This window comes from Adiantum capillus-veneris, chromosome 1 (assembly GCF_014529385.1).
Source record: "Adiantum capillus-veneris isolate H3 chromosome 1, ASM1452938v2, whole genome shotgun sequence".
Taxonomy (NCBI): domain Eukaryota; kingdom Viridiplantae; phylum Streptophyta; class Polypodiopsida; order Polypodiales; family Pteridaceae; genus Adiantum; species Adiantum capillus-veneris.
The window spans coordinates 68,975,403-68,998,176 of NC_140931.1; positions in this window are offsets into that span (position 1 = coordinate 68,975,403).

The following is a 22,774-nucleotide window of genomic DNA, read 5'->3' on the forward strand; positions in this document are numbered from 1 at the left end:
TATTAGAGAGAATAGTAACAATGTTATCATAAGAAGAGTCCTTCACCGTATCAAGGAGAAGTGTAATCAGTTGCTTTTGTGGAACAGGATCACCGGCAACAGCAAGTTGATTAATAATAGATTTGAAAGACTCAATATGTCCCGTCATGGCAGTACCAACTTCATATTGTAACTTGTTAAGCAACCCTCTCAAATAAAGTATTTCTGTAACAGATTTCTTCTGAAAGTTTGCAATAAGGTACTTCCATACGTCATGGGAAGTAGGCAGTTCATCCATATCAAGCAAAAGGGAATCAGTAAGAGCAGAAAGAATATACCGACGAGCTGCTTTATCACGTCGTTGCCAATCCGTATAGGCAACATTCCAATCTTCAAATATAGGTCCTTCAGTGATAAGCACGTTATCATTATCCGTATCAACAGGCTGAGGCGGACAAACACGATTTCCAAGAACAACATCGGAGAGTTCATCGCCTTCAAGAATTAACAACATCTTTTCTTTCCAGCCTGGAAATCCTTGACCTTGGAAAGGAGGAACAGAACGTTGGCCAGAAGGAAAGCCGTTGATGAGAATATTCATAGCCATATCTTGTTGCGAGAAGACGTATAAGATAAGATCGCAGAATCTGCACACCATATATGGTGAAGGCCGCAATTGAGAATGAGAGAGATATGAGTACTGCGTTCTGTCAACGATAAACGTAAGAAGGATGCTCAAGGAACGTCCAAAGATGTGAGAGACGTCACCCAAAAAAGACAGGGTAAAGGAGACGTTAATAATAAACGAGTCCTCAAAATAGAGTGGCGTGAGACGCAAGATTGACGGCCACAATACGAATAGCAAAAAGCTAAATCTTCTCGAAAAAGTTAACGCCAAAATAAGAAAAACGATTGCGGACGCTTCACGAAGAAGTAGGACGAAGAAAGCTGCGTCAAGCTCTATTGCAGTAAAAACAGCATAACTTTCTGCTGCGAACTCCGATTGACGCAAACCTAGAACTCAAATCGAAGAGCTCGAGGAGACGAACAAGTTTTGGATGAAAATTGCCATTGCGCTACACTCCATAGCGCTTTTCCCGTTTCTTCAAATTTTGAGCAGAACAGCAAGAAAAATTGAGATGAAGTTCAGGGTGTCATTAACAAGAAAACGTAATCAACGATTAGATTGATTATAAATAAACGCCACATAAAACACTAATCATACTCTTCTTAACACAAAACAACCACAGTTAACAAGAATCAACGCTCAAAAATAAAATTTGTAACAATTTTGAATCTTACATGCGAATCGCATACACATACTGTTGTCACCATGAATTGAATCGGCCCGTGATCGTTACCGCTCTGATACCATGTTGAGATGTAGAGAGAAAGAGAGAGAGACGAGACAAGAGACACACCATATACGCTCCCAAAGACTGATTCATATTGAGGACAAGATACAAATATATAAGTGAGACCAAGTTCAGTAGAGTGAGCCATATATAGCTCCAACACTTGTCACTCCACAATATAAGAGCTATAATCCTTAATTGGGTTAAAATAGCTTTTATATATTGAATTGGTGCATGGGTGGTCTACAATCCTTCACCGGGTATAAGTAGTCCTCAATTGAGTGATTATACTGAAGATTTATTTGCATTAATTCATGCATTGGTTTATACAGAGAGAGCATTATGTATTACGATAGATTATTAGTGCATGAAATTACCAGTCATATATTTTATTACTTTCGTTTGTTTTTTTGTAGAAATTGAAATTAGATGTGTCTTATTGTTTGCAAATCAAATTGAACATATAAATAATCATTATAATAATAATTGCATAGAGAGATTCATAGCATTGTTGTAGTTCTTATGTCATGCGTAGACTGCATTGCAATGTATATGGTTGCTCACAATGTACGTGATTGATATGTTCATTGACTAGTGAGCATTGAAAAGCTCATATTGTGCATCATGGTTACATATTGAATGGTTTTTAAATTTTAATATATTTGAAAATAAGAGTGGAGCAAAATGTGAGCACAAGTGGTACGAAGAAGCCAAAGAATAAAATCTCCTCGCAAAGAGTGGGATTATGCTCACAACATATGCGGCCGATATATGGAGTGGCAATATAAATCTTGCCACACAACAAAATCAGGCAGTGCACCAAGTATTAGGGATCATTTTTTGGGTAGCGTTAAAAAGAGTTGTAAGAAATGTGAACATCCTTAGGCACTTGCAGTTGCAAAGCATTTGAGAGAAGAGCTCGCAAAAAAGGTGGCAAGAGACAACATATATAAAGCTTTGTGGCTGCAAGTCAAGAGTTCTCAGAGCCACATATTAACTCCACAGATCCTGTAATGACGTCAACTAACCTTGGAGAACAACCTGTGCAAGGAGAGGAAATTCCAAGCAGTGTTCCTTTTAAGCGTCACAATGAAGGTAGATTTTAAAGTCAAATGCATCAAAAATCATTACATCAAATCTTTCGAGTGTAGTCTCTAGAAGAAGCACAAATTGCACTCACCAAATCCATATTCTTTACTGGCAGTGCTTTGGTCATGGTAGACAACAATTAATCATTGGAAGGCTGCTTGGAAGAAAATTGATGATTTTGGTCGAGGAGTTTTAGCTCCTTCTTATCACACGATAAGAGATGTTTTTTTGGATAAATGTTACATCAAAGTCAAAGAGCGTGTTGGCAAAATAATACTTGGAAATATTTCGCTTTTAGGATGTATGATTGTGAGTGATGCTAGTCAAATGTTCAAAGAAGACCGCTAATCAATGTAATGCTAGTTTGTCCAAGGGGAGAAACGTTTATAAAGGCGATTGATAGTTCTGGTGAAATTAAAAGTGGAAAATATATTTCTGAGGTCTTGATTAATGTAATTATAAAAATTGGTGTTGAACATGTCGTTCAAGTAGTCATTGGCAACGCAAAGAATTGTAAAAACGCTAGTAAATTAATAAAGAAGTGCTTTCTACACATTTTTACCAATGGTTGTAATACACACAGCTCAAACTTGGTGTTGAAAGACTGGTACACTGGCGACGAAATAGAAGGGAATTTGATAGTAGATGTGGAAGTTGAATTACAAGGGGAACCACAATACTCATACTTAGAACCAGATAACAACTCAACAGATTCAATATAGCTTGAGAGTAGAACAAGTAAATGTTAAAAACCATTGTAAAAGACTTTGTATTCAAATGTGTTTTGAGTTATTACAATGCTTCATATTTGCGATAGTATATAGTTTGTCGATCTCAATTGTGTTGCTCTGAAGCAGCATCTTGCTCATCAAACAGATTTCTAATTGTGCTAGGGGTATCTTAGCGGGCTTGCTTGAATTTAAACTGGTTTGCCATGCCAAACATAATATATATTCCTTGTGGAATATCTTGTGAGCAGATTGGGCATCGACTACTATTTTGCATTAAATGAATAAGAAAAATTAAATGATAATAATTACCACATGTCAATGTATAATATCAACTCCATTCATCAAAATTCTTGTAGCAAACTGGACATTGGCAAGATGAGGATGCAGTTGAAGTAGAAAGTTAGGGGACCAAATTTGGATTCATGACAAGGTGGCTGATGTGTGTCCCTTGTACAGGTGTTAGATTCACTCGCTGTGTTATAGTTTGACCATCCTGGCTTAAGTGGTGAATACTTTTCTCCATCCGGACTTGTGAGGGTTGGGGTGTTTGGGTGGCTACAGAAATCCGTGTTATTTCTACATATTTCTCTGCCAACTGTGTCGTATAACTATCCTTCTCTCTCTTTAACTGTAGGTCGGCGCCTTCCACTATCAATGCTAGATCATCTCGGTGAAAGTGACACAACTCTTTCTAAATCATGAGTGGAAACAGTTGTCTCCTTTGACAAGAAGTCTATTGGTTGCTATTGCACAAAGTGAACATATAATATTCTTGCAAAATGTAGCGCACAATCTGCAGTGTGTAGAGGATGGCCATATACCTCCAAATAAATCCTCTTAGCATTTTCTTTGATCCTATCATGGTTTCACTTCGAAACCTTCCACCTTCCTTTCTTGATCTCTGCATAGTCACATGGACATATTGTCTTGATCATGTCCTTTTTCACTTCTTTATTGATCTCTTTCCATTGCATGTGGTTTGGATTTGCCCATTTTGAGAGTCGTCGAGTAGTATGGTTGCTTGTTGTGCCGACATACCGTGTGCTAGAGACTTCATGCACTGAAATGCATTAACAGCTGCTTGTTTTTTATCATCGGGCAGTGATTGGGTGCCAATATCTTGTTCTTCATTGGCCATTTTGTCTTAGAGTTGCAACTAACAGATAGGCAAGTATTCAATATCATTGGAAAATATATATTCTCTGTATGATTCAAAAGTTTCACAAATGTAGAGCATAACAACTTGTTGTTCACTACAAAAGCCTGCCGAATCCACTAAATCAAACCACAACAAATGCGACTAATTGAACCACAAGGCAAATTTGAAGTACTGACACTCAACATGACAAATTTGAAATGACTAAAGATAATTGACTCAATTAGGTGAACTACTTCAAACCAGATAAAACACTTCAATAAAAAATAAAATACCCTGGACAAGACATATGTATATCATAGAAATGTTTAAATCGGATAAAATGATGGTGCAAGTTCAACAAGGGGATGTTACACAGGGTTAGGGTCTGTCTTTAATTGTTCTTTGAAAAATAACACCACTTCATAATCATTTCTTCTTTGTTCTTGCTCTTTTAACTTCATCCATGAATCTACTTTAATCCGAATAGCTCTCATAACATCTTCGTCCAGCTAATGAAAAACTCTTCTAAAAAATAAACTTTTCTGGCTGCACTCCAAAAATCTGTCAGCATGTCGAATAGGTAGCCCAATGCATAAATGTCGCTCGCTTTTGTGTATGCATCTGTGCACTGTGGATCGTATAGTTCGGGAGAATCCACGGTCGCTTAGCCATCTTGGCATTCCCTGCTCGCTGTGCATCCAAAATTGTAGAGTCCGACTGTGCACTTGGATGCAAATAATTAATTGTTGCACGCTTAGCTAGTGTTCTAAGCATCATACCCCAATCAATGATGCCGACGTGGGGTTTATTGGCGTGAGTAAAGTCCAACATTATGTTGAACGGGTGCAGGTCACTGTGCACTATACCAGCCGAGTGGACAGCCGCAACGCCATCGATTAAGGCATGACAAATGGTTGGCATCTTCTCAATCACTGCTTTGATTTGCACCGTGTCTAGTAGATTTGCTACAAGCAATGACCTTCAGCTGTGTTGTAGCCTGTGCATGTGTCATCTAAACAATCTGTGAGCGAATGGTAAGGGGCATATCATGTCGCCTATGGTACCCCCATTGTAGTATGGGAATATTGTAATCCAACGAGCTTCAGTACTAAATCCAATGCACCTTAAAATGGAGGGGTGAAGCGTTTGCGTTCCTTGCTCTGTCTGAAAGCTGTCAAATTTTGCCTCACTCCCTCCCTTGTAACATTTTCCCACATATGTAATGTGGTTTGGAAAAAAAAATGATGCCTTTGATGGTGTACAATAAGCACACACCAAAGGAGCCTGCTCTAATCCTCATACCTTCTACCAAGGCTTTGTGAGGAATGCCGACAATATGAGTGCACTTTGCATGCAAAGCCATGCGCATGATTGTGCCGGTGCCATTGGCATCGGATCGACCTGCCAAAGCTGCTTGCGCATCTTGCGTCATCTTCAATCTCTTGGGTAAGGTTGCTTGCTCCTGATCTTTCACACGCTTCATCTTTACCTTCTATTCTTCCCACAATTTATCCCAGAGCTCTAATTTTGACATGTTGCAAGCAAGTGGTATATCTTCCTTTAAGTCTCTGCAACATACTTTCAACACTGTCCTAACCTTGTGGTGGGGGTCAAATTCACGAATCCCTGTTGGAATCAACAACTCGTATTGGCCTTCAACTCGCAACATGCGCTCTATGTTCTCCCATATAGCACTAGTGAGATCTTTGATGAAGACATCACTTTCACTAATCTAATGTATGTGATCAACTGCACATGATGAGATTGCCAAAATACATTCTTTACGAATGGCACACATAATACTTTTCTTTTGATCTGGCGTCATATTTGCACTAGACAATAAAAAATAGCATATCAAATATAAATTCATAGTTGCAAATTATACTAACACTCTGACACAATTTGAAGCAAACCGTTAACCACCACTTGAAGACTTTAAGAAATGTGCAAGGAAATATTGATAAAAACTGAAAACAATATTCACTTAAAATTGCAATATGTTACACGTATAAAATGCAGATCAAACAAGTGGTTTAGAATAACTTAATTCAGATCAAACAATACATGTTAACAGTCTGGCACATTTCAACATATATTGAATTTTTAACTTGTATTTTTCTCCGTGCGCACATACTAGTTCAAACAAAGCACACATCGACTTAAAAAATTCAAAAACATTTAAAACATTGGAAGTATACAAATTGGACTAGGAAATTGTGTTCACAGACTTTCTTACATAGAATTTATGTAAATGTAGCACTCAAAAAAGCGATGATATTTGATGCTCTTTAAAAGATACAAAAGAATATTTAACATGCAAATAGTGTGCAAATTTGTTTTTACAAAGAATTTATATAAATGAAGCATTAAAATAGCGATAATGCTTGAGGTCCTTTAAAAAGATTAAAAAAAGAATATTTAACATGCAATTTGTGTGCAAATACTTTTTTGCATATAATCTATATAAATGAAGCATTTAAAAAAGCAATGATTGATGAATAAAGTATTCTTTTCAATATGATTAGCTAGTATATAATTTCATATGGACAGTTAAAAACAACAAAATCAAACAATTCATACATTTTGTATATGAAATACTCTTCACAACCGCGTTACCGACCAAGTATTTCATATTCTTAATACTTAAAAAATTAACTACACATGCATATATAAACTATATGACGTTCATATGGCCGGGTTAACGATCTGAATGCCACATTTATGCAAAAACAGATAATTTTAATAAATGACACTCTATTAGCTGCGTTACCAACCGAGTGCCGCCTGAATCTAAGGAGAAACAATGGTTTGCATGCGAACATCATATAGCCGTGTTAACGATCGATGTCCATATGTTTTTTGGGTAAGGGAAAGGGAAGTTGACTTACCATAAGGATATTAGATTCACCACGTTACCAACGTAGTACCCAGATAGTAAGCCAATACTTACCACAAGGACACCATCTTCCCTGCGTCACCGAGGTGATGCCCCCGTGAGAAGCATTGTTCCGTAGAACATCTTACACACATACCCCCATTGTGTGGTAAGGTACCTTATCACTACCATGCAATTCAACAAAAGGTAGGCTACCACACAATGCATGCACACACACACAACACATACCCGGATCGTGTGGTCAGGTACTCCGCTGCTATCGTGCATTGCGACGCAAAGCACGCTCCCACACGACCCGCTCTCTCCTCTCGACGTACCTGGGAGCGACGTAGAGCATGCTGCCACACGAACCCCTCTCTCCTCTCCTCTCGACGTACCTGCAAAGGTGGTCGACTCTCTCTCTCTCTCTCTCTCTCTCTCTCTCTCTCTCTCTCTCTCTCTCTCTCTCTCTCTCTCTCTCTCTCTCTCTCTCTCTCTCTCAAGATGAAATCAAGAAATAACACCCAGCGGGCCCGATCGGACCCGCATATATATAATTCTGCGAGCCCGCCGGGATTTTTAGTATTCCCGGTGGGCTCGGCGGGAATTTAGTGGGTCTTCAGGTCGCCTTTAACTGGATTCTTTGTGATCATGTTTAGTGTAATCATGTAAATGTGTCAATAATACCTTGTGATCACACAAAATTTGTCGTAATTACGTAAATATTAAATACCTGGCCTAGGTAGTCCCTTAGGTCTCTCACTCAACTGGACAATGAACCAGAGTGTCCACAAGATTCCTTAGCCAAAGTATGCGCAATGGAAATCCCTAGAAAAGGTATTTCTTATGTTGTCTTATATTCGTGAATTGGGGATACTTTCCTTGAGTCGCTATGCTCTTGCACACGGCGTAGGAATTCTTTTGATGTGCTTTTATTTACAATGCGCTCAAGAAACTTTTTTTGAGTCACTATGCTTCTTCACAAACCGTAGGAAGTTTGAAGATTGACAATGTTATCAATTGTCAACATTTGTGTGTGTGAGTGTTGGAGTATTAAACTATATACTGAAGCGGTCCAGGGCCGGCAACAAGAAGAGCAACCTCTAGACACCCTTCAAGGCTCCCGTGGTGCTCAATGGGGCTGGGGCACAACACAACACAAACCAAAACAACAAGCCCACAGCCAAATCCCAACTACACAAGGGGCACCACCTAGTTAAAGAGCGAACTAGGACGCAAAAGAGGAGAATCGTTAGAGCAACCCACAAACAAGCAAGGAATTTACACTAACCCTAACACCAATGGAACACTCTCACACACTAAAACACGAGAGAGAGAGAGAGAGAGAGAGAGAGAGAGAGAGAGAGAGAGGGAGAGAGAGAGAGAGAGAGAGAGATGGTGCTCGGGCTGCTTTGAAGTGTATCGTTAATGATCAAGCAAACATAAATATATATATGTAAGAAAGAGAGAGAAGGGGGAAGGGGGTGCTTGTTGCACTAATTCCTTCTTACAAATTTGTCATGACCAATCAAAGTGAGATTAGTATTTGTTCAACATAACTTGAGTAAATTACACCACAACACATCACAAGAAAAAAGCCACCCCAATCACTGTCTTAAGGCCAGGGGAGTCCTCTCCACCCTGTCGCCCTCTTACAGCATGTGGGATTTATGGCTAAATTGATAACAATACCCGGAGACAAGCTATCAAGAACTTACATAAAACACCAAGACACTTACACATCATTATTGTCCATGACTTCACGTTGGAAGGGAGACAAGGTATCCATGCTTAGTCCAAATTCACCCTCCTTGATTCAGCAAATGTTGGGATTACACTAGTAGGAGAAATGATAGATTTCCTACTCTCAATTGAATGATCACTCTTTGTTACAATGGCATAGAGTTCCCTTGCTAATCACCCCTAATACAACACATACATATGCCTAATGCCAATGAGATTCCACTCAAGAGATCCTTCTCAAGAGGTTGAGGTTGGCTTCTCAAGCTATAGCATAGTGCTCTTTCTTCCCTTTTTTGTGCTAGCTACACCCTCCTTTTATAGAAATTTTGAAGGCTAGGGTTACTCCTCTAACCATGGTTGGGTTAGATTTTCATCAATTTACCTAATTTCTTTTGCTTGGAATTATCAAGAAGTTGGTGGGGAAAGAGAGAGGAGAGAAATGGAGGTGATAGGAATTTTCATAGTGGGTTAGTGTTAGTAGAGTTAGTATTTTTATTAATTTACAAATGGAATTGGATATTTACAATGGGAGTATCCATGTAGGATACAAATAAGGAAGAAAAACTCTTAAGAGGTAAGAAAAGGTGGATTTCTTACAAGGTTGATGCTCCAAGTGTCTTGAGTAGGGCCAATTTTGACGCTTGTTGACGGTCCACTAGCTTTGACGGTACATTTTTTCTCCACTCTTGACCTTCCTTGAGAGACAAGGTAATTGAAGCTGATTAATCAACCACCATGATGCTGTCTTTTAAGAGAAGAGGCTGAATTTTGTGGTTTTTTTTATAGATATGGGTAATTTGGAGGAGGAAAAAAGAGACCAGGTGGTGAATTTTAGAATGGAATTGTGTGTGGGAGGTATGAGTTCACCATGGTTTCTCTTATTCTTCAAGGTTGAGGAGAAGGTGAGTAGGGTACAAAGAGGAGTGGTGAGAGAGGTGGGGATGATGAGTGGAGAAGTGTGTGTGAAAGAGGAAAATGATAAAGTGGAAGAGAGAGTGTGGCTGTATAGCATGTGAAAAATGGGGTCCACTAATAAAATCATATCTCACAGCTCGTAGCTCAAAAAAATACGAAAAAATTTGAGGCAAAAGTTTAGTCCACGAGCTACAACTTTTGTTTGTATCACGTTTCCAAATTCGGAGAGCAAGTGAACTTTAAAAATTCAGCAAAACCGACTGTTTTTTTCCAATGCACAAAGTCCTTGTGGGGTCCTTCTGTGGATGATTCTTTTGAATACCTCCAAGAGTGAGCCCTTCATAGTGCATGCATGCATGCCACCTACCCTTTACCTTATTTGGTAGATCTATAATTGAAGATATTGTTGAGATCATGATATAAGTGAATAGTACAACTAAGAAAATCAAATATTAAGGGGTCTAAAAAATAGTACATGTCAAATATAAATAATATAAGTGGAAAAAATATAAAGGGGTCAAAAGAAATCTCTCTCATTATGAGGCTACCATAAAAAGATAAATATTTTTGGTGTTCTATTTTTTTAGAAAAGAAACAAAATAGATGTACGAAGGGAAAAATCACAATAGTGAAAAAATATACACATAAATAAAACTAGGTTTTTTTGATTTTTGTTGGGGTGGAGTTACACCAAATATAAGAGAAGCTTACATGAAAATATTTCTATATGGAATAAAGAGTATGAAAAATGGTAAGAAAAATTGTGGTAATGGTGAGGCAATGTACAGAGCATAAATAACACACACCTAGGTAGAAATATTTAAATAAATACCAAAAGAATTATGAAAAAATCTTTTATTTAGGCCCTATATCCAAAGAAATATTTACATACGCATGGGCCATAATATACTTATATTTTTAATTTTATTTTTATTTTTGGCTCAACTAGCCCAATGACTAGGTAATTGAGGGTTTTTTATTTCAGTAAAGAGATATGGGAAAAGTCCCCTAACTCACACGCACCTATATACAGTGAAAGGGTAAGGGTAACCACAGTGTTTGAGTGATTTGATAGGGTGAGATAACTCACTATGGCAATTACGACGTCTAGTCCTCTTAGCTTCCTTGGTCTCCTTTGCCTTCTTTTCTCGTCCATGGTCACTTTGTGATGTAACTCCTTCTTTCTCCTTACTTTTCCCTCGGCCACGCTTAATGCCATTTGCTTCCATGTCAACCTCTCTTGAATTTGTCACCTCTACCACATGCACGTTTGGGTCTGGCAAAGGTGGAACTCCTTCCACTCCTTGTGGAGGTGGTCTTGCTCCATTTGGCCTTTGTATAAGCCGTGGTTGCTGACTAGTTCCTTCACCTGCATTCATCACTGGGTAATTCAAGTTAGGTCTTCCTAGCTCCCCACGGGGCCAAGGACAATTATACATTCCATGTCCAGACTCACCGCAATTCCAACATTGCAAGACTCTCCTAGGTCGTGGGTCTCGCTCTTCAGACTTCTTTGCTTGTCCCTTTGGACCTACAGCTTGTGCAAGGTGAACTGACAAGCGGCTTAAAGATTCATTTAACTTCTCAATCACTTCTGCCGTTACCTCAGGAATCTCCTTACATGTTGATGCTTGTGACTTACCTTTGGGTCTAAGACCTTCTATTGGAACCTCCCCCCTTAAGCACTTGAGTTTCCTAGTTTCAGCTGCATCAAAGGTAGCAGGTGCACCCGCCTCAACTTTTACCTTAAGGTCAGGAAAGAGTCCGGCTATGAATCTCTCCTTCTTTAGAAATTCTGCACCATCACCAGGGTTAGCAACATTTCGTATCCATAGAGCCCAAAGACGTAGGAACTCTTGCTTGTACAATTAGTAGTCATCTAAGTCTTTTTGCTTATGAGAAACAATGTCTTGCCATAATTTTTGAGTGTTTTGGGGATCAAAGAAGTATTTCTTGAAACGATTCAAAACTTCCGTGTAATTCCCTTTAACTTCCTCAGGCAAAGAGTCAAACCAAGTACTAGCATCTTTCCTAAGGACCACCTCAAACATTTCTACACGTTCTTGATCAGTTACTATCCTCTTGATACGGAAAGACATCTTGAAATTCGCTAGAAATAATTCTGCATCCTCTCCAGGCTCTCCAAAGAAAAGAGGATATCCATACATTTGGCGTTGGCTCTCCATTGAATTGATTTCAAAGTGACGCGTTTTTGTTTTTTCTTTCTTTAAAAGATTTACATAATAATATTTTCTAAATTGCAATCTATTCTACAACAAAATAAAAATATTCACATCAAATGACCTATGATAATCAATAAGAGGTAGAATGATAGGGTTTGGTGACGCGAGAATTTCTCCTACTCTTTGGGCACCAAACATGAACACCATTCGTTGTTGAAAATCGATCTTTCTATTAATTGCAACGTTTATTCTAATGTGTGGAGTAAAATGAAAGGGAAAAACCTCTATTCGCGGGCCATTATCCATGGCCTATGCATGTCCTAATGCTTAAAATAACACAAAAATATAGACGTCCAAGCTAATATCATACCTAATGAGAGGCAAAATAAAAGGATTTACCGAAGTGTTTATCTCGGCTAACCTAAGAGGACCTAAAATCCTACGAATTACCCGTTGAAATTGCAACTTAGTACTAACAATTATGTGTATGTTTTGCCTTGCAATAGGAATGAAAGGATCATACAAACTCTCGTGATTCATGCAAACTACTTGACTATGCTAAAAGTTGATCCTACACAAAAACATACACGAGTTGTGTTCCTCAGTGGGGGCACCAATTTGAAGCGGTCCAGGGCGGGTAACAAGAAGAGAAACCTCTAGACACCCTTCAAGGCGTCGGTGCTGCTCAATGGGGCTGGGGCAAAACACACCACAAACCAAAACAACAAGCCCACAGCCAAATCCCAACTACACAAGGGGCACCACCTAGTTTAAGAGCGAACTAGGACGCAAAAGAGGAGAATCGTTAGAGCAACCCACAAACAAGCAAGGAATTTACACTAACCCTAACACCAATGGAACACTCTCACACACTAAAACACAAGAGAGAGAGAGAGAGAGAGAGAGAGAGAGAGAGAGAGAGAGATGGTGCTCGGGCTGCTTTGAAGTGTATCGTTAATGATCAAGCAAAAATAAATATATATATGTAAGAAAGAGAGAGAAGGGGGAAGGGGGTGCTTATTGCACTAATGCCTGCTTACAAATCTGTCATGACCAATCAAAGTGAGATTAGTATTTGTTCAACATAACCTGAGTAAATTAAACCACAACACATCACAAGAAAAAAGCCACCCCAATCACTGTCTTAAGGCCAGGGGAGTCCTCTCCACCCTGTCGCCCTCTTACAGCATGTGGGATTTATGGCTAAATTGATAACAATACCCGGAGACAAGTTATCAAGAACTTCAATAAAACACCAAGACACTTACACATCATTATTGTCCATGACTTCACGTTGGAAGGGAGACAAGGTATCCATGCTTAGTCCAAATTCACCCTCCTTGATTCAGCAAATGTTGGGATTACACTGGTAGGAGAAATGATAGATTTCCTACTCTCAATTGAATGATCACTCTCTGTTACAATGGCATAGAGTTCCCTTGCTAATCACCCCTAATACAACACATACATATGCCTAATGCCAATGAGATTCCACTCAAGAGCTCCTTCTCAAGAGGTTGAGCTTGGCTTCTCAAGCTATAGCATAGTGCTCTTTCTTCCCTTTTTTGTGCTAGCTACACCCTTCTTTTATAGCAATGTTGAAGGCTAGGGTTACTCCTCTAACCACGGTTGGGTTAGATTTTCAGCAATTTACCTAATTTCTTTTGCTTGGAATTATCAAGAAGTTGGTGGGGAAAGAGAGAGGAGAGAAATGGAGGTGATAGGAATTTTCATAGTGGGTTAGTGTTAGTAGAGTGAGTATTTTTATTGATTTACAAATGGAGTTGGATATTTACAATGGGAGTATCCATGTAGGATACAAATAAGGAAGAAAAACTCTTAAGAGGTAAGAAAAGGTGGATTTCTTACAAGGTTGATGCTCCAAGTGTCTTGAGGAGGGCCAATTTTGACGCTTGTTGACGGTCCACTAGCTTTGACGGTACATTTTTTCTCCACTCTTGACCTTCCTTGAGAGACAAGGTAATTGAAGTTGATTAATCAACCACCATGATGCTGTCTTTTAAGAGAAGAGGCTGAATTTTGTGGTTTTTTTGATAGATATGGGTGATTTGGAGGAGGAAAAATGAGACTAGGTGGTCAATTTTGGAATGGAATTGTGTGTAGGAGGTATGAGTTCACCATGGTTTCTCTTATTCTTCAAGGTTGAGGAGAATGTGAGTAGGGTACAAAGAGGAGTGGTGAGAGAGGTGGGGATGATGAGTGGAGAAGTGTGTGTGAAAGAGGAAAATGATAAAGTGGAAGAGAGAGTGTGGCTGTATAGCATGTGAAAAATGGGGTCCACTAATAAAATCATATCTCACAGCTCGTAGCTCAAAAAAATACGAAAAAATTTGAGGCAAAAGTTCAGCCCACGAGCTACAACTTTTGTTTGTACCAGCTTTTCAAATTCGGAGAGCAAGTGAACTTTAAAAATTCAGCAAAACCGACTGTTTTTTTCCACTGCATAAAGTCCTTGTGGGGTCCTTCTTTGGATGATTCTTTTGAATACCTCCAAGAGTGAGCCCTTCATAGTGCATGTATGCATGCCACCTACCCTTGACCTTATTTGGTAGGTCTATAATTGAAGATATTGTTGAGATCATGATATAAGTACAACTTAGAAAATCAAATATTGAGGGGTCTAAAAAATATGTACATGTCAAATATAAATAATATAAGTGGAAAAAATATAAAGGGGTCAAAAGAAATCTCTCTCATTATGAGGCTACCATAAAAAGATAAATATTTTTGGTGTTCTAATTTTTTAGAAAAAAAACAAAATAGATGTACGAAGGGAAAAATCACAATAGTGAAAAAATATACACATAAATAAAACTAGGTTTTCTGGATTTTTGTTGGGGTGGAGTTACACCAAATATAAGAGAAGCTTACATGAAAATATTTCTATATGGAATAAAGAGTATGAAAAATGGTAAGAAAAATTATGGTAATGGTGAGGCAATGTACAAAGCATAAATAACACACACCTAGGTAGAAATATTTAAATAAATACCAAAATAATTATGAAAAAATCTTTTATTTAGGCCCTATATACAAAGAAATATTTACATACGCATGGGCCATAATATACTTATTTTTTTTATATTTTTTATTTTTTTGGCTTAACTAGCCCAATGACTAGGTAATTGAGGGTTTTTTATTTCAGTAAGGAGATATGGGAAAAGTCCCCTAACTCACACGCACCTATATACAGTGAAAGGGTGAGGGTAACCACAGTGTTTGAGTGATTTGATAGGGTGAGATAACTCACTATGGCAATTACAGAGAGCCGAAAAACGGCTATCGATACGTTATTCACAGTTTGAACAATATATTAAAAATGCGACATGAGAATGCTTAATAAAAGTGATTACATACAAAAAAATTATTGGACTAATTTTTTTATGTATATTTAAAATGGATTTTTGATGTTTTATTACATCTAAAAAGGTAAAAATGAAGTAGCAGTAGTAGAAGAATTATCCCTGCCAACAATATTATACGAACAGCACTCGAATTTAACGATAAAAGAAGCCATAATCTTTACTTGCAACCATCATGTAAACAAAAAAATTGTCAGTTATTTTGTTTAAATATGGAATGCAGGTATAGGGCAGATTTGGCAGTTGTCATCCATGCCCCTTTTATCCTTGCATTCAAAAGAAGTTCAATTCTAGGCGTGTATCAAAGAGTAGTCACTTAAGATTTATTTTAAGATTGTAACTGGGTGAAAGCTTGGTAAAGATCAAAGATAGGTAAAACTACCTTCTTAAGCTTGGTAAAGATCAAAGATAGGTAAAACTTGGTAATTATTTCTATGTGCTTGGGAAACATATTTAGAGTTTGTCTGATCTAATACCAGTATGAGCCCATTAATTTATAAAAGACTAAAATTTTTCTATATAGAGGACGTAAACCACCTGAGAGGAGGAGGATGCGACCACAGAATGAGTATTCGTTCATTTATCTACCATGAGTGTGGTACTTAGTAGGTGCTTTGTATCCCTTTAGCACTACAATTCTATTCTCACTCGCTTACTGGTCCTTTTTGAGTTCTTCCTCTTTCAAAGGTCAGTATCTTTGCATGATAGAGTAAGCGAGATTGTGAAAGAAGCTTTTAATGCATATGTGCCAATAGAAATATACTAGGATAAAGAGTTATTGCTTGTGCTTCCATTAATTATGAGTGCATATGCTTCTAATAGTTAATGTTTGAGAAGCTAAGGTGAAATGATCAATGTATTGCTGCTGTATAAGGGCAACACAATGGAGTTCATCTCCCAGTATTTGTGTTTAAATAGGTTTCAAGTGTGCGTGCGCGTGTGTGTGTGTTTGTGTATTCGAGCGAGACAGAGATCGTGTTGGAAAGTAAGATGCCAAAAACAGGTTCCACTACATGTTGCATGCGGTAGTTTTTTATTGCAAGAAAATGTGTATTGCCAAGCTTTTTCGAGCTCATGCAAAACCCGTATTTTTTACTTCTAAAGCATGGTGCCCAGTGTACCATGCAGGGGGAGCAAGTGAGTGTGATTGTGTGTGTGTGTGTGTGTGTATTTTTTACTAGGACTATTGCGCAAGCGACAGGCCATGTAACTGTTTCGCGTAGAAGAGCTACCGAATCATTTAGACGGGCATAAATCGTGCTTTATATATATACATAATTGTGTGATCAGTTTATCATGCAGTATTTGCATGTTAGTGTGATTGTGTGTGTGTGTTTGTGTGTGTGTTTACTACAGCCTGTGCTTCAAGCCACCTGGCTTGTAATGGAGCCGCTTAGCAGCTAAGTGGTGGTTCAAAAAAGTGTGATTGTGTGTGTGTGTGTGTGCATTTACTACATCCTGTGCTTCAAGCCACCTGGCTTGTAATGGAGCCGCTTAGAGGTGCAGCTAAGTAGTGGTTCAAAAAAGTCTCCTTTTTTTAAAACTTGATTTTTTTTTTTTAAAGAAGTAGCTAATTACGTAGTAGTTCTCACATTTCAAAATATCCTTCAACTGTTCTAGGGAAGATTATGTATTATTATTTTTTTCTTTTCTTTTCAAACACCGAAACATGCCGGTTTTGAGGATAAGGGGACAAGAGAAAATTATGCTCCTCACAAAAACCTAATTTTCAAAAAACTTCCTTTATGTAGAAATCCGGAAAGGGGTATAACTGCTCTCTGAACAACAATTATCCATTTGACGAGCTTTACAGACAATTATGCGATGTCATTTTTGTTTTTTAAAGGAACCTTAAGCAACCCTCTTATCATTGCCAAGTAGGTTCGTACCCTTTAGGGAGACGTAGGTATATGTCAAAACATTTATGACTTATTTATGAGTAGTCTAAGTATCGTGTATGCTTGTGTACTCCTGTTTCAACATATTAAAATTTAGTGTAAAAGTAGGAGTTATCATAAAATGTGTGTGTGTGTGTGTGTGTTCGCGCCCAAACCCAGGCACACTCACTCTACGAGGCAGTAGACCCATAGAGTGGGGCTTACTGCCTCATTAGATTGATGATAGTATGCTTATTAGACTTAGTTCCTGGCCATTCATTTTTATCAAGATTTTGAACAATGATGTTTAGTATTTTATTCTTTAGAAACCCATTGTGCATAAATTTGTTCATTAGTTTAGAGATTTCTTCAAATGCAATGAAGGGGTCACTAGAGGCGTACATAATAAGGTGTTGAATTCCTAAGCAAGTATTAATCACATTTTTATATGGGTGATTACTTTTCTCTTTGATAAATTCAATTGTAGTAAATTGAAGTTTATCTCTTTTCCAACTATATCTTGTCGCAAAGTTCCAAGTAAATGGTTCAAGTAACTTGATTTTTACTGGTTATGAAGGGTTCCCCATCTATTGTAATAATGGTATCATAAGTATCTTCTATTTTAAGCACATCTAAGGGATAGATGTTACTAAGATGCTCTTTAAAACAGTTATTGTTTAAACTGAGAATATCATCTATATATCTTGCAGTTATATGTATAAATTATGTAAGGTTCTTTTGTGTCTCAACATTATGTGACTGTTTGATATACTATTTGTATTCAAATTAAGCTAAATAAAGGTTACATAGTACTAGTGAACAGGAGAATCCCATAGGTATCCCTTTTTGTTGTTTAAAAAAGTTTGTTCCAAGTTGGATAAAACTATTGTTCGAGTAGCCAATGCAGGTGAATAATTAAACTATTTTGATTAAAATGTAGAGGGGTATTGTGTGTACAGTTTTTAACCCATGATGGTTCTTTTATAAGAGAGATAGGAAAACATTAGTTTTTTGCTTTATTTCTAAAGGAAATCTCAATCAGTTCTTCTAAGATTGAGAGCAAGCCATAAGGTCCAAAAATGGGAATGTTTTCGTAGCATTGTGTAATGTTTGCCATATAGACATGTGTAATATGTTTTGGGAGGTGTAGAAATAGTTTGATGCTATTCTTAATGATCCAGAAAGAATTGAAATTGAACCCTAAAAAATCACGAGTGGTTTTTTGTTTAGTTGCACAGTGAAGTTCTAGTTCAATTAGGATCACATTAGGACAATTGGTCATGCAACCCGTAATTTCGGTATAGATTCCATTGGAGGCATTTGAGATCCATCGAAACTTATATTTATGTGCCTTGTAGGTGGGAAAAAGTATAGGTAGTTTTTTGTTATCCGTATTGTAACCAATTTCTTGCATTTGAAATGTAAGTATGTTCCCAGTATCTACTAGGTTAAGCACAAAAATGGAGAACTCATCCCCATTCAATATTTCTAGTGCGACTACATGTATCAGTTGTTTAGAAATAATTGAAGCTATGTTTCTAGCCTTGTCTAGTCCCAGAATAAAGAATTTAGATGCTAGATCTCTGATTTTTGTGATTAAGTCAAGAGTATACCTAGTAGTTCCAGTACTAAGCCATTGTGGGTTCATGTTCCCAACCTTGTTTGAAAAGGTCTGAAAAGGTAGTTGAGAAAGGAAGTGAATCTCCACTGACTCTAGTTGGACTTTAGTAACCAAATCGGTTAAGCAATTAAGAAGGGCAGCAAAATCGAGGGTTGAGTGATGGTAAGGGAATGTGATTCAATCCTTTGTTTAATAATATGTGAAACTCCTGATCTTTGCAAAAGTCTAGTTTGAAGTACAAATGTGTGAGCTGAATTTTTCAAAATGTGAAGTAAAGTTTGTATAGTCATCACAATTATAGGTAGGGATGTCATGTAATCTTAAAAAATCAGTATTGTAAAACCATTTTTTTAGTGGATATGTGTATTTCCATCCAAACAAAACTGAATCAAGTAAGGAAGTGTTACCAAAGTGTTGTTGAGATATATTTATAAAAAAAGACTTAAGTGTGTAGAATTCCAGGATTTTGTTAACAAAAAGACAATGCACAAAAATATGGTCTGCATCTCCTTCTTTTTATTCAAGATCTTCTTGCCTGCCCCATTGGTAGTAACCTAAAAATATTACAATCACATATCAAGAAGATGTTTTACAGGAAGATTTTTTGCTCTACCTCTACCGGTATAGCTTTTAGTTTTACCTCTGTCAAAGTTAGAACTAGAAGTAATATAGGGAGTTAAAAAGTAAGTAATTGACTTAGGAGTGTTAGTTAAAGAAATAGGTCGTTTGAGGGAGGGGATGGGTTCTTCATCCGTATTAGGTTTAAGCAGAGGCTAAGAAGAGTTTTTACTCCTTTGTAGTTGCCATAGGATGTCAGGAAAGTTCCAGGTTTGTCTTCTTTAAGTTCTTTGAGAAATTCAAGCATCATGTTGAAAAAGTGGATGAAAGCAGTTTGAACTAAAACCAAGTTACCAGCTTTTCTTCCCAGCCATGAACCTATTAATGATAAGTGAAATTATGTAGCTTTGTCTGGGAATAGTAATTGTAGGTGATTAAGAATTTACCAAATAGCATGATCAAACCAAATGATGCTTGAATCACATGCAAGTTTGTTGTCAAGGAACTTGGAGGCACATGTGATGTAGGGCTTATATATGTTCCATATAGAATCTGAATAGTAGTCTACATTAAGCTTGAAGAAAGCCATAATACCCTTTTTGCACCCATAAATCCCAATATTAGTTGAGCATTTTGCGGGATCCAAAAATTTTATGGTAAAGGGAGCATGGATTAACTCTCCGTTATCCAAAAATTGGATGCCTTTAAGAATATAAACCCTACATTTATCCATGCAGGAAGCAGGCAGGCTAAGAAAATCCAAGATTCAAGTGAGATAGGCGCCAAAAAGCCTTTGTTAAGAAGGTTCCACAGTTGATTGTCCACACTTGCACCTTCAACCTCTACTTGTTTTGAAGGAAGAAATGGGAAGCATTTTGACACTTTAGGAACCATTTCTAAAAGAGTGGACTCACTACGTAAGCATAAGTCATGTTGAAAATTCTTAACAACTTCCAGTAGCGACGGATTGCGATTGAAGATACTGCTTGTAACATTGGCTGTTGGAGCAGCCAATGAAGTAATGAAGGTTGGGTTGTAATCGCATAACTTTTTAAGAAATTTGGTTAACTCTGCACCAGAGGAGGAAAAGGTAGCAAGTGACTGTCTGTGCAATTTTTGAAGCAGAGGAAGTTGATTTAATTCCTCTTCTACAAGTTTAAGTCCTTCTTTCTTATTTTTAACCAAAGCTGCCAAGAGTTTGATCCAGTCATTAAACGAAAGAAGTTATAGAAAAGATCCATGAGGATAATTTCTACATTTGTTGATCCAATAATCAGCTTAGATGCAGTTGCATCTTCAATGCAACATAGAACATAAATACTCGCTTTAGAAGAAGCTGTTAAGTATGGAGCCTGAGTTACCCTTGTAATTTTCTTTGGTAAAAGCGCACATTTGTAAGGCCCCCATTATGAGGATAAGCCATCGTGCGTGAAGGAAAATCACTCACCGGAAACCAAAATTTTCACAGACAAGAATCAGGGGAAACTTTAGAGGCCTTGGGGGCGGAGGCCCCCGAGACTTTTTTTTTCGCCGAAATATTATGGCCGGACAGCAGCCGGAAAGTGGTCAGAAAACAACCGGTCGGTTGGCCGGTGGCCGGTGGCCGAATTCAAAAGCGGACTTGTCTTCTCAGGGTGGCTACACATGGCTGTCTCTCATAAGAGAGGGAAGCCCTTTTGGCCTATAAAAGGAGGCCATTTCTACACACATTTCATAGTGTGAAGTTGATGCAACAAGGTGAGTGTGAGGTGGTGAGAGTGAAGCAAGGCGGGATCTCTATCAAGGGTTTAATCTCTTTGTAAACTACTTCGTCTTTTGAAGTGCTAAAGACATTGAGTGGCTGCTTTCCCGTGGACGTAGCCCACATTGGGTTAACCACGTATATCGTGTGTACTCTCTCTCTCCCTCTACTCTATAATCTCTTGTGTGTGAAATCTATCTCTCTCCATTAAGTAATCCACTCAAAAATCTATTTAGCTACGTCTTATTTCCTAACAACTGGTATCAGAGCAAGGTTTGCTCATAGCTAAATTATCTCAAGGAAAGGATTCCTTGAATTGAGTGGGAGTTATGGCGGAGGAAAGGAGCTCAAGATTGAGAAGTTCAACGGCAAAAACTACCAACATTGGAAGATGCAGATTGAAGACTATCTCTACCAGAAGGACCTCTATTTGCCACTAGGCGGTCTTGCGAAGAAGCCCGCAACAATGGCAGATGAAGCATGGATTGTCCTTGATCGAAAGGCACTGGGAACAATCCGGTTAAGCTTGGCGTCAACGGTGGCCTTCAATGTTTCGGAGATGAATACCATGGAGGAATTGATGAAGTCACTTGACGACTTCTACGAGAAACCATCGGCATCCAATAAGGTATTTCTTATGAAGCGCTTGTTCAATCTAAAGATGGCAGAGAATGGTTCAGTTGCAGAACACCTAAATGAATTTAACACAAACATAAGTCAACTTCGATCAGTGAAAATCAATTTCGATGATGAAGTGCGAGCTCTCCTTATACTATCATCTCTACCGGATAGTTGGGACAGCCTTGTGATGGCTGTAAGTAATTCTATCTCTGGCACAAATACTCTTAAGTTTGATGATGTTGTGGGTGTTCTCCTAAGCGAGGAAATGCGAAGGAGAAGCACAGGAGAATCATCAAGTGTTGCACTATCAGTGGAAACAAGACGAAGGCCTAAGGAGAGGTTCAAAAACCAAAAGGGTCGTGATCGCTCAAGGCGGAGCAAGTCACGCACAAAGTCAGTTCTTGAATGTTGGAACTGCGGCAAGAAGGGCCACGTCAAGAAGGATTGCTGGTCCAAGAAGAAGAAGGAGACAGAGTCTCAAGACAACAAGCCAACATCGGAGGCCAATGTGGCAGGTAAAGTAGAGCAAGATGCTCTAATTCTCTCATTAGACAATGTGTCTAATTCCTGGATAGTAGATTCTGAGGCTTCATTCCATGCAACACCACACAAGCAACATTTCCAAGACTACACCAAAGGTAATTTTGGGTATGTATACTTGGGAGATGATGAAGCTTGTGAGATTTTTGGCAAAGGTACAGTTTCTGTCAAAACTGCTAACAGAAATGAATGGAAGCTTAAAGATGTTAGGCATGTTCCTTCTCTTCGCAAAAATTTGATCTCTACAAGACAATGGGACGATGAAGGTCACAACATTGCATTCGGAAACAAACGGTGGAAGATATCAAAGGGATCTTTGGTGGTTGCCAAGGGAGAAAAAGTCGGTACACTTTACTTGTGTATTGTTAGCATGCAACCTTCAGCTTGTGCAACAACTACAGAACTTGACAGTGCGGTGTGGCACT